We start from the raw sequence: 13,799 nt of genomic DNA, 5'->3' as shown, positions 1-13,799 counted from the left end.
AATAGGGAGAAAAAAGCAGGTGTTCCAGCACTTGTATCAGACAAAATAGACTTCAAAAAAAAAGAAAGTCAAAAGAGACAAGGACATCACATAATTAAGGGGTAAAAGCAACAAGAAGAAATATCCATTATAAATATATATGTGCACAGCACAGTAGCGCCTACACCTGAGAAACAAATACTTACTGAATTAAAATGGGAAATAGAATACAATGCATTCATTCTAGGAGATTTCAACACTCCACTCACTCTGAAGGACAGATCAACCAGACAAAAAAACATTAAGTAGACAGAGGCCCTGAACAACACATTAGAACAGAAGGACCTAATAGACATCTATACAAACCTACACACAGAAGCAGCAGAATACACATTTTTCTCAAGTGCACATAGAACATTTTCAAGAATAGATCATATACTAGGCCACAGAAAGAGCCTCAGTAAATTCAAAAAGATTGAAATTGTACCATGCTAAGAGGAAAGTATATTGCAATACAGGCCTACCTAAGGAAAGAAGAACAATCCCATATGAACACTCTAAACTCACAATTAATGAAACTAGAAAAAGAAGAACAAATGAGTCCCAAAGTCAGTAGGAGGACATAATAAAGATTAGAGCAGAAATAAATAAAATCAATAATAATAAAACAATAAAAAGAATCAATGAAAGCAAGAGCTGGTTCTTTGAAAAAATAAATGAAATAGATAACCCCCCTAGCCAAACTTATCAAGAATAAAAGAGAGTCTGCACACATAAACAGAATCAGAAACAAGAAAGGAAAAATCACTATGGACACCACAGAAATACAAAGAATTATCAGAGAATACTATGAAAAAGTACATGCCAACAAACTGGATAACCTAGAAGAAATGGACAACTTTCTAGAAAAATAAAACCTTCCAAGGCTGACTCAGGAAGAAACAGAAAATTTAAACAGACCAATTACCAGCAATGAAATTGAATTGGTAATCAAAAAATTACCTAAGAACAAAACCCCTGGACCAGATGGTTTCTCTGCTGAAGTTTATCAAACATTTAGTGAATACCTAAAGCCATCCTCCTTAAAGTTTTCCAAAGAATGGAAGAGTATGGAATACCTTCAAATTAATTCTGAGGCCAGCATCACTCTAATTCCAAAACCAGGCAAAGACACCACAGAAAAGATAATTACAAACCAATATCCCTGATGAACATAGATGCAAAAATACTCAACAAAATATTAGCAACCTAAACTAAAAAATACATCAAAAAGATCATCCATCATGATCAAGTAGTATTTATTCCAGGGATGCAAGTATGGTACAACATTCGAAAATCCAACAACGCCATCCACTACATCAACAAAAAGAAGGACAAAAACCACATGATCATCTCCATAGATGCTGAAAAAGCATTTGACAAAATTCAACATCCATGATAAAACTCTCAACAAAATGGGTATAGAGGGAAAGTACCTCAACATAATAAAGGCCATATATGACAAACCCACAGTCAACATTATACTTAACAGCAAGAAGCTGAACACTTTTCCTTTAAGATCGGGAACAAAACAAGGATACCCACTCTCCTCACTTCTATTCAACATAGTTCTGGAGGTCCTAGCAATGGCAGACAACACAAATAAGTAAAAGGCATAAAGATTGGTAAGGAAAAAGTTAAACTGTCTCTGTTTGCAGATGACATGATATTGTACATAAAAAACCCTGAAGAATCCACTCCAAAACTACCAGATCTAATATCTGAATTCAGCAAAATTGTGGGATACAAAACTAATACACATAAATCTGTTGCATTCCTATACATTAATGATGAACTAGCAGAAAAATAAATCAGGAAAACAACTCCATTCACAATTGCATCAAGAAGAGTTAAATACCTAGGAAATACCTTGGATAAACCTAACCAAGGAAGTGAAAGAAAGACCTATACCTGGAAAGCTATAAGACACTCATGAGAGAAATTAAAAAGATACCAATATCCTAGCTACTATATAATCTACCTTGTAACAATAAACTTTGAGACCTTGATAAGAAAAAAAAAAAAAAGATACCAATAAATGGAAACACATCTGTGCTCATGGATAGGAAGAATTAATATTGTCTTAATGGCCATCCTGCCTAAAGCAATATACAGATTCAATGCAATTCCTATCAAAATACCAACAGCATTCTTTAATGAACTAGAGAAAATCATTCTAAAATTCATATGGAACCACAAAAGACCCTGAATAGCCAAAGCAATCTTGAGAAAGAATCATAAAGCTGGGGATATTATGCTCCCCAACTTGAAGCTTTACTACAAAGCAACAGTAATCAAGACAATTTGGTACTGGCACAAGAACAGAACCATAGACCAATGGATCAAACTAGAGAGCCCTGATATAAATCCAACCATATATGGTTCATTAATATACAATAAAGGAGCCATGGACATACAATGGGGAAATGATAGCCTCTTCAACAACTGGTGATGGCAAAACTGGACAGCTACATATGTAAGAGAATGAAACTGGATTATTGTTTAAGCCCATACACAAAAGTAAACTCGAAATGTATCAAAGACCTGAATGTAAGGCATAGAACCATAAAATTCTTAGCAGACAACATAGGCAAATATCTGCATATAAGCATGAGTAACTTCTTCCTGAATGTATCTCCTTGATCAAGGGAAACGAAAGCAAAAATGAACACGTGGGACTACATCAAACTAAAAAGTTTCTGTATGGCAAAGGACACCATCAACAGAAAAACATATCCGATAAGGGGTTAACATCCAACATATATAAGGAACTCATACTCCTCAACACCCAAAAAGCAAATAACCCTATTAAAAAATATGCAGAAGATATGAACAGACAATTCTTCAAAGAAGAAATTCAGATGGCCAACAGGCACATGAAAATATGCTCCCCATCACTTACGTTTCAGGGAAATGCAACTAAAGAACACAATGAGATATCACCTCACACCAGTTAGGATAGGCTTCATCAAAAAGACTAAGAACAACAAATGCTGGTGGGGATGTGAAAAAAGGGAACCCTCCTACACTGCTGGTTGGAATGTAAGCTAGTTCAGCTGTTGTGGAAAGCCATATGGATGTTCCTCAAAAAAAAAAAAAAGTAGACATGCCATTTTACCCAGGAATTGCACTCCTAGGAATTTACCCAAAGAATACAAGTTCTCAGATTCAAAAGGATATATGCACCCCTATGTTTATCGCAACACGATTTACAATAGGCATGATATGGAAGCAACCTAAGTGTCCATCAGTTGATGAATGGATAAAGAAGAGGTGGTACATATACACAAAGGAATTCTATTCATTCATAAGAAAGAAACAAGTCTAACCATTTGCAACAACATGGATGGAACCAGAGGGTGTTATGCTGAGTGAAGTAAGCCAGGCAGAGAAAGACAAGTACCAAATGATTTCACTTATTTGTGGAGTATAACATCGAATCAAAACTGAAGGAACAAAACAGCAGCAGATTCACAGACTCCAAAAAGGGACTAGTGGTTACCAAAGGGAAGGGGTGGGTGAGGGCAGTTGGGGACGGAGGGAGAAAGAGATTGAGTGGTAGTATATTTAGAACACATGGTGTGTGTGGGGTCACAGGGAAGACCGTGTAGCACAGAGAAGGCAAATAGTAATTCTGTGACAGCTTATTACATTGATGGACAATGACTGGAATGGCTTATGAGGGGACACTCAATAATATGGGTGAGCATAGTAACCACAGTGTTCTTTCATGTGAAACCTTCATAAAAGTTTTTATCAATAATACCTTAATGAAAAACAGATTTTAAAAATATACAATGGTTAAAAGACAGTCGTTTTTATAAATGGTGTTTGGAAAACTGGAGAGCTACATGCAATAAAACAAAACAGTACTTCTGCCTTACACCATATAGAAAGGTAAACTCAAAATGCTATAAAATTAAAGCCTGAGTCCTGAAATCATAAAACTAGAGGAAAACAGATAGTAAGATTTTTGACATCAGTCTCAATGATGTGTTTTCTTGGATTTGTCTCATCAGGCAAGGACAACAAAAGCAAAAATAAACAAATGGGACTACATCAGACTAAAAAGATTTTGCACAGTGAAGGAATCCACAAACAAAACAAAAAGCAGCCTACTCAATGGGAGACAATATTTGCAAATAACGTCTCCAATAAGAGGTTAACACCCAAAACATACAAAGAACTCATACAGCACAATATTAAAAATTCCAATTAAAAGATGGGTGGAGGACCTAAATAGTCATTTTCCAAAGACATACAGATGGCCATAAGACACATGAGAGGAAGCTCCACATCACTAATCAGGAAAATGTAAGTCAAAAGTATAGTGAGGTATCACTTCACATCTTTCAGAGTTGCTAGTATATGAAAAAAACAAGTGTTGGCAAGGATGGAGAGTAAATGGATCCCTCATTCTCTGTTGGTGGGAATGTAAACTGGTACAGCCACTATGGTATATAGTATGAAGTTTCTTTTTAAAAATAAAATTTGAGTTATCGTATGACCCAGCAATACCACTTCTGGGTATTTATCTGAAGAAAACAAAAACACTAATTCAAAAAGATATATGAACCCCCTGTGTTCATTGAAGCATTATTTATAATAGTGAAGATAAGGAAGCCTCCTTGGTGTCCATTGGTGTTCTAAGTGTCCATCCAAAATGCCATATAATTGAAATCACAACATTATGTAGCCCTATCAGATTGGCTTTCACTTAGTGATACGGGTTAAAGTTCCTTCATGTGCTTTCATGTGTTGGTAGTTTATTTCTTTATAGTACTGAATAATATCTCACTGTCTGGATATACCATATTTACTTCTCCTTTCACTTACTGAAGGGATCTTGATTATTTCCAAGTTTTGGCAATCATGAATAAAGCTTCTATAAATGTCCATGTTTAGGTTTTTTGTTTGGACATGTTTTCAACTCTGAATAAACATCAAATAGCCTGCTTTCTGTGCTGCATAGTAAGCATATATTTAGTTTTGTAGGAACTGCCAAACTGTCTTCGAAAGTGTCAGTATCCTTTCCCATTACCACTTACTACCATCAGTGCATGAGAGTTCCTGTTGCTCCATATCCTCAGCAGCATTTAATGTTGTCAGTGTTTTGGATTTTGGTCATTCTAATAGGTGTGTAGTATTACCTCATTTTAATTTGCATTTCCCTGTTGACATACAATGTAGAATATTTTTCATATACTTATTTGTCATCTGCCTGTCTTCTTTGATGACATGTCTATCATGGTATTTAGCTAATTTTAAACTCAGATTGTGTGTTTTCTTAGTGTTGAGTTTTAAGTGTTCTTTGTACACTTTGGATAATAGTCCTTTACAAGAAAGTTGTTCTGCAAATATTCTTTTCTCAGCATTTGGGGCTTGTCCTTTTGACAATTTTCTTGATTCTGTATTTTGTAAAGCAGAAGTTTTTAATTTTAATGAAGTACACCTTACCAGTTTTTTTCTCTCATAAATCATTTCTTTTGTGGTGATAAAATTATCACCCTACCCACAGTCATCTATGTTTTCTCCTGTATTTTCTGGGGGTCTTAAAATTTTACATAATACATTTAGGTCTTATCTGTTTAAGTTAATTTTTGTAAAGGATGTAAGCTCTGTGTATAGGTTAATTTTTTAGCATGTGGATGTCCAGTTGTTCCAGCACCATTTGTTGAGAAGACTATCTTTTCTCCATTGTTTTGCCTTTACCCCTCTGTCAAAGGTCACTTGGCTATTTTATGGGGATCTTAAAGTCTGGTAGCATCCATCTCTAACTTTATTCTTCTCCTTCAGTACTGTGTTGACCCTTCTGGGTCTTCTGCCATTCCCTATAAACTTTAGAATCAGTTTATCAGTATCCATAAACTAACTTGCTGAAATTTTGATTGGACTTACATTATATCTATAGATTAAGTTGACATCTTGACAATATTGAGTCATCCTACCCATGGATATGGAATATCTCTTCATTTTTTTAATTCTTCTTTGATTTCATTCCTCAGAGTTTTGTACTTTATGTAGCATTTTGTGATAGTCCTAAAAGTAATCAGTTTTATTTCACATTATGCAGTGGCCAGTCGAAAACATAATACCAAAATATTATTTGGGTATTTTTGTTTTCCCTTTCTCTCTCCTCTTCCCTCTCTCATTCTAGGATCTAGGATTGTTTTCCCTAATAAAGTGTTGACCTACAGACATTTTCTTCAGGCTCTGCTTTCTGAGGAACCCAAGCCAAGACAATAGATACTAGGTATGGACCTGGAAAGCAGACCCTTGGATAAAATCACAGAGCTTAATTGTTCACATTTCCAATAGCAATAAGGACCTCATTGCTTATAGTAAATATAGTAATATAATCCCTGGCATGCAATGGCACCAACATTATTAATGATGATTTGAATGAGGTACAGGTGGAATCTGAGACATTAGGATGTGTTCTGTTTGTGGTATTGGGACTGTGGTTGGGGCATGGCATTTATAAGAATTAGGTCATTTAACAGCTGACTCCTCCAATAACTGGGCATCAAATGATACCTCATGGCATACTGTGAATAACTTACCCAAAATTTTCAGATGCTACAATCTCAGGGAAGAATCTAGGTTTAAGGGTGTTAGAGAGTGTGATATAATTTAGTGTGTAGCCTCAACAAGTCTCATTTGTCCATGTTGGGACCTGATAGGAGAAGAGTATAACTCTGTGATCTGTGCTGGGGTGTATGGATGGACAAATCTGATAAAAGTGAATTCCCAAATTCTACTCAATTTATTATTTCAGCAGAAGCCGCTCCATCCCCTTGTTAGAGTAAAGCAGCCTACCCTTGAACGGTGACCTTCAAACGACCTCACTTGAATCAGATGCTTTACAGAGATGGAACTTGTTCCCATAAAATAACTTTCCCTGCCTCTTCTCATTGCATCTAAGACAATATCAGGATTAAGCATAGACAAAACAGAGAAATAAAATCCCTGCTTTAGAAAGAAATAGTTTCCACTTTAAAGGAAGCATAGAACCTACCTAGTTTTTGCTGACAAGAATTGTTTGTTGGGCAATATGTAGGCATAGATTTTGAGTGTATTCATCTAATCAAGATGAATATCAGCCCATTCAGAAATGGATTATTACAAAAATGGATTATTAGGTGAAAAGGGAATGCTGTCTCATTTTAGCTCTACAAAGGAGGGGAAGCTAAAGTACAGTTACAAGGAACATCATTCCAGTGGACAAAGCTGGGTACAATAACTTAGTTGTCACTTTTTTTGGATGAGAAATAGCAGAAATAAGAGTATACATGAACTCTAGGACAGAAGTAAAAGATTCAATAGGTTGATCTGGATATGGGGAGAAAAAAAAAACCAGAAAGGTAAAGATTTAGAGTTCTGGAAAAGAGATTATATGAATAGACCCATGTGAATGGGCAAAAAGCATATGGATCTTTATTTTTCATGTTAATGCATGCCAGAATGACTAATACTTTAATTTTCAGTGACCTTTTTTTATCCCACCCAAGTTTGAGCAATGGTCCATGAACAGCACAGTTGTGTGAACAATGAATCCATACATGAGTGCCATAGCCCTGGCACTAGCATCTGTAGGCTGACACAGTTGTAACTCCACTGCTACATAACCACCCCAACATTCGCAGAAACCAATGACGGGTCTCAGAATGACATCATCCCTCAAAAAAGTTAGTTATATACTTGTGTCATGTCACCTATGTTAAACATCTTCCCTCTCTCAAAAAGGCCACAATACATACTGACTGGAACCTATACTTAGTCCAGATATGAATTCATTTTCCCTTCCCATAGTGGCTCTGTCAGCACTACTGCACAATCTGGTTATTAAAAGTACCCTCTTAACTGCCTCTCCTTCCTTCCCTGTTACCTTGTTCTGCTTTCCCTCAACCCAGCTGCCTAGGATTGCATTACTTGTGTGCAATAGCACATAGCTTCTACCTCAGGCTCTGTGTTCTGGTGGGCCTAGAGTAAGGCACTGAGTACATGACAATTTTAATCATTTTTTATCTAAGATTCATACCAAATCCTTTACTTCAAGCCAGTCTTTTTCTCTTTCAAGTTTTTTTTTTGAAACCCTTCTCTTTTGTCTCTATTTTGCTTTCAAAATTATCTTCCTATAACTTAATGTGATACTTTTCATACTCAAAACTTAAAATCATTATATAGTTGCTCATTACTGCAGGTTAAAACCCAAAGTTCACAGCAGGGCATGCAAAGTTGTCCATTCTTCAGAATAAGCTCAGGTTAACCTCACAGACACATTTTTCCCCATCAGTAACTCTGAGGCTTACTTACAGTTTTAAGTCTTGTCAACCATTCTGCTTCCTTTGTCCAAAAAAGTCCTTTATACTTAAAATTCTTCGTTACTTACCCCATGATCATCACAACTTACCTTAGAGATATATTAAAAAGGAAAAGGAAGTGCTGGGAAGTCCAAATAATAGAATGTGATACAGATAAAGAGATGATAAATGAGGAAGAACACAGAGGCTTGCTACCTCACAGTTATTTCAAGACAGGCCCTAGGAGTGAAAGTACTTTAAGTATATTAAGGCTGATACTAAGGAGTGTACTGATGATCTGTAGCAGCTCTAGAGGATTTAGTTCTGGTCTGAAACATGTAAAATACTTTTTGAGTGGCAAGGTATTAGTCATATCAGTTTATAAAATAAACCTCAATTATATTATTTAAGTTTTGTGTTTCTGAAAAAAAGTACTTTTAAAAAATATGTGATGTGGTATACACACACACACACATATATATATATACACACACAAATAAGTATTTTAAAAAACTTTATGTACATATATATATATACACGCATGCGAAGAGACATTGTGAGGGGGAGGAAAGAGAGACAGAAGAAATATGGTGGGAATTTTTGCAAAGAGGAATCTATGTAAGAAGAACATACAGTGCCTTTCCTGATAGCCTGGGAGACCATCCTCTGTCATAATTTCTTAGTAGCAGGAATCCTGAAGCATTTATTTTTCTGACATATTTTGTAAAGCAGTCTAGCAAACTAAAACCATCTAGATCTGTCCCAACCACTGGTCACTCTTAAAGAGAAGGAACTTCACAATGTTCATTACTAGAAACATTTACATTGTTGGTCTTAAAAACAAAACCTCAATGAAACCAAAGAAGTCAAAACAAAAAAACATCTCTTAGAGAAATTCTGTCTTTTCACTCAGGAAATAAAAAAACAATAATAATAGTAATAGTTTCAGTAGCAGATCCAACAAGAATAGGAATATTCATAGAAAGAATATAACAGTAGCAGTAAGGGACTTGTATGTGATAGAAATTGGAGGTCTCTTACAAAGTAGGAGATAATATTTCTTTCTGACCTACAGCAGTCACCCACTTAGTGACTGAGTAGAAGGAAAAGAATCATTATTTCTATTGGATACACTTATTATGGAAGTTAATTGTCACAAATTATTTCATTCAATGTATTAATGGATAAAATCACAAATTTTATCACACAAGCAATAAAAAGTCTAACAGATTGTTATGTCGGACACTTTGAGACTCTTGTCTTAATAGAATGAAGAGCTATTGCTACAATTTAGAAGAAAAAAGAATAGCAGTTTCTTGGGTTATTAAGTGGAGAATTTGACTCTCTCCATTTTATTCTGAACAGACTACACCACATTAAATATGCTAATCTTTGTTGTCACTAGTTACCCTCTTCCTGTTTCTCCATCCATCTTTCACATCTGTCAATCCAAAAGTTACCAAGATTGCAAGTGAAATTAAACTAGAAAATGTATTCATTACCTTCTTCCACATGATAATCAAATTAAATTCATAAACTAAAGAAAGAGTACACCAAGATTTTCACTTTAATTCTAAGATTAAATGGAACTTTGCTAATTTCTCCTTTTTGTATATGCATAATTCACTCATGCACTATCATTACGTTAAAGGAATATTTTTGTTTGTTTACTAATGTTGGGAGTTGAATTTATTCTCGGTTCTCATCCCTGCCACAAGAAAGAACTGAAGAGCAGAGACCCAGTAGTGAAGTAGAGCAAAAGTTTTATTTGAATGTACTCTAAGGGAGGAATGGGCTAGAGTCAAGGTAAACAAAGGCAGGTTTACTTGAGTAAAGCAGAGAGGAAGGAAAAACAGAGTAAAGAGAAGCCCACTGAACTCCTCCTAGGCATAGGGTGTAATCCCCTGCCAACTCCTAAGCCAGTGTCACCTGGTGTCCAGTGTCCACTTGGATCTGCACAGCATCAGATCTAAATCCCTACAACCCCAGGATTTCGGGGAGCCACAGAGCACTAGATGGAGCGAGATTATGGTCTGAGAACTTCTAAAGGCCAAGAAAAGAGATTTTAATGCAGGCTACTAGGGAGCATGGTTGTATAGCTGCAATCTTGTCAAGCTCAAATCAGAGCTCTCAGAAGCCTCTCCCTACTTACTTGAAGTAGGACAGAGTGACACACTTGCAGAAAGGTGAGCATAGGCAACCTCAGAGGAGAGGCACACTTAAGGATTTAGGGTTGGGTTTTATAGGGGTTTTTGGGTAAGAGTCAGCATAAGGCATGATACAGGGATTCATAATTCCTTTGATGTTTTATTTTAGGAGTAGGGATATTTAGGTGATCTTTTGGCCTGGGTCACAGCATTCTTTGTCCACGTAGGTTTATTTACACTTCAGAGGTCTGCCTCCTGCCCTGGTTACAAAGTTACCTGATTAGGGCCTGAAGAAAGAGGAAAAAACAACATATAGGTAGAGTTAAAGAATATGATGGGCCTTTTAGCAGACTAAGTAGATTTTTCAATGGTATGATCCAATTGATAGAATGAAGACATGAGCTGTGTTCAGATATTTTTCTTTATCTCAGGAATATCTAAATGTTCCAAGCCACTCTGGGCCTTTGGAACTTCAACTGATTAACTCATTAACTCTGTGAGTCCTTTCTGGCTCTCTGGTTTTATCTGGTTAGCTCTTTGAGTCCCTTTAGTGGGCTTTACTTGCTTTATTCTCTCTCCACCCTGCTCATGTCTGTTTTTCTGCCTAACACTAATATATACAGCTTAATGTGCTTTTTCAACAGGCTTCTACTCCCAACACTGACTGGGACATCATAGACACAAAACAAAGTAATTTTTTATAAATGATCAAGTCCATAAAATGCCTAATATTATGTGTTGGCACTATGTTACAGAACACTCAGGACACTCTCAGTGAGCTTCCCCAGCTCCCTGTTACTCAGTCAGAGATCAGATTTTATTTACTAGAAGCTCAATTCTTTTTTACCATCTCAGAGTAATATTTCTCCTAACCACTTTCAAATGTTTCAATATCCTTTTGAATTCTGTTCACGTTGTCTTAGAGAAGCAAAATTTTTAGTGTCCTTATCTTCAACCATGAGGTTTTCCTTTGAATGGCTTTATAACTTCCAGTATTCAGGCTATAAAGTGCAGCTATTCTGTGAAGCAACTTTACTGTGGAGAAACATTCGTGCTGTTTGAAAGTTTTATTCAGGATACTTTAGTGGTCTGTTGCGTGTTCAATGACTCTTAACTGCATAGGTGGGATAAGAGAAGTGAAAGTGTCAAAGGCTCTTCTCGGATTCTTTCAGGGACAAGGATATGTATTCCATTCACCCATTCTGGCAATTGTTAAAATAAATTCAGAAGCATTTCTGGAGGGAATAGGGTAATTTGTCTCCTAATTCCAAAGCACCAGGAAAGCAAGTTCTATTTGCAGTTCTTCAAGGTACTTATTTTAAAAATAGCCTTGATGTGCTCACATGAGGTAGGATTGTGGGCATATCCCTAAATGTGATTCACAGGACAGGGTTATTATATAGCTAATGACTGAAAGCTCTTAAACTGCCTTCCGGTGTTTCACATTTTTCATCTGAAGGCATTTAAAAATGAGATAAATTTTATTTGCAATTTTAGGTGACAAAATAATAAATACAGCTTCTTTGGGGGAAACTACCCAAGATACAGAAAGGTTAATATTAGAAAAAATGACATAGTGTGATTAGGGATATTAGCAGGGGAATGATCAAGACCATCATAGTATGGATTGTGGGCCATAAGTTTCAAATGGTTTTTGGTACTTTCACCTTCTGTTAATATTTTTTATTTAAATAAAATCATAATAATGATAAGACTCATAAAAAATTATTTTGTTATTTTCTGAAAAGTATAAATTAACTTCATTTAACTAATGTTAATGTTCTTTATTTTTTGAAGAGTTTGTTTGATAGCTGTAGCATAATTAGTTCAGCTCAGCATTTCAACAGGTAAGGTGAACACAATGAGGGAGCCCAGTGACATCCATTTAGGCAAGTGAAGGGGAGGCACTTGTTCCCTTCTCTCTACTAAGTTTTAAATTTCAAGTTTCCTCAGAGATAGTTTAAAATAGCACTTCAAACAAATGATTCAGCAAACATTGCTTAATACTTTATAGTTGACTAAAAATTTGAATTTGAAATGGAAATCAAGTTCATTCATGAAATCATCTTACTGTAATAATATATCATTTTAATAGCATAATGTCTAGACACTTAATGTCAGAGCAGACGATGATAATTTCAGTGCTTTATATTAATCATATTCATCAATGTAATTATACTTTTCTGGCCATAATTAAGTATGTTAAACTGGAAATATGATGACTTAAAAGGAAGCATTTGGAAAGCATCTCAGATAAAAGACCAGTTTACATCCTCTTATTTTAAGGAAATACTTTAAAAATCTGGATTATTGCATAAATATTTAACACACTGATTTACCAAATATTATTTAGCTTTAATAGGTGTTAGTTTATTGGCCATACTTTCTCCAGATTTTATTTCCTGATAAATAAAATAAAAGTGATGCAGTTGGACTTTGTCTTTGAATCACTTGCTAATTTCGTTCTCTTCCCCTGCATCTTAGAATAGCCAGTGTCTGGATGTTAGTACTTATCTTTCCAAACATGTTTATAATTTCACTCTGTAAGTATGTGTGTCAATCAGAACAACACAATCACTAGCATGTTATGTGTGATTGGGGCTTGCTATAGAAAATAAAGTAGCAGTGTGGGAGGAACCGAAACTAAAGAATAGTGAAAAAAATCATTCTCTGTACAATCTCTTAAACAGTTCTCAAGGTATTTCATGTCTTTCATTTGAAAGCATTTAAAAATGAGATGAAGTTTATTTGCAATTTTAGATGACAAAATAAGACATAGGGCTTCTTATGGGGAACTGTGTGAAATACTTGAGAGGCTAATTATTAGAAAAGAAAAAATGACAGTAAGTGGGTAGGAGTATTAGTAGAAGTAAGACCAAGAAAAATCAGTTTTGAAAAATCAGCCTCAGGCTTTTCTGTCAAACTACAGCTGCTCTAAAAAAAATCAGTCCTTAAAAAAAAAAAAAAAAAAAAGAAGAAGATCAAAGCTAACCTGGAGTGCTGGAGTGACAGTTGAGGTAGAGAGGTTGACAGTCATGGGAAAGATCTAACAGGGAAGCCTGAGATTCAGTTAGTCCTGTGGGGTATCACCAGGAATTGATTTCCTGGTAGTCTGAAAACTATGGGTTGCCACTTCACTTCAAGCTTCTACATCTGTGAGCTCCTCTCATCTTTGGACTTTAACTTGGCACATTATAGGGAAGGTCATTCTGGGATATGCATTTACCAGGTTTAATGGAGTGTTTATGGTGCCAAGTCAACAATACAAAGTTTAAATATTTTATAATATAAAATGATTATCTCTTTGACCATGTATTAGTTAGAACCATAT

Source organism: Manis pentadactyla, chromosome 1 (genome assembly GCF_030020395.1).
Source record: "Manis pentadactyla isolate mManPen7 chromosome 1, mManPen7.hap1, whole genome shotgun sequence".
In the NCBI taxonomy this organism is placed as follows: domain Eukaryota; kingdom Metazoa; phylum Chordata; class Mammalia; order Pholidota; family Manidae; genus Manis; species Manis pentadactyla.
Note: the sequence above shows the minus strand (reverse complement) of the source record.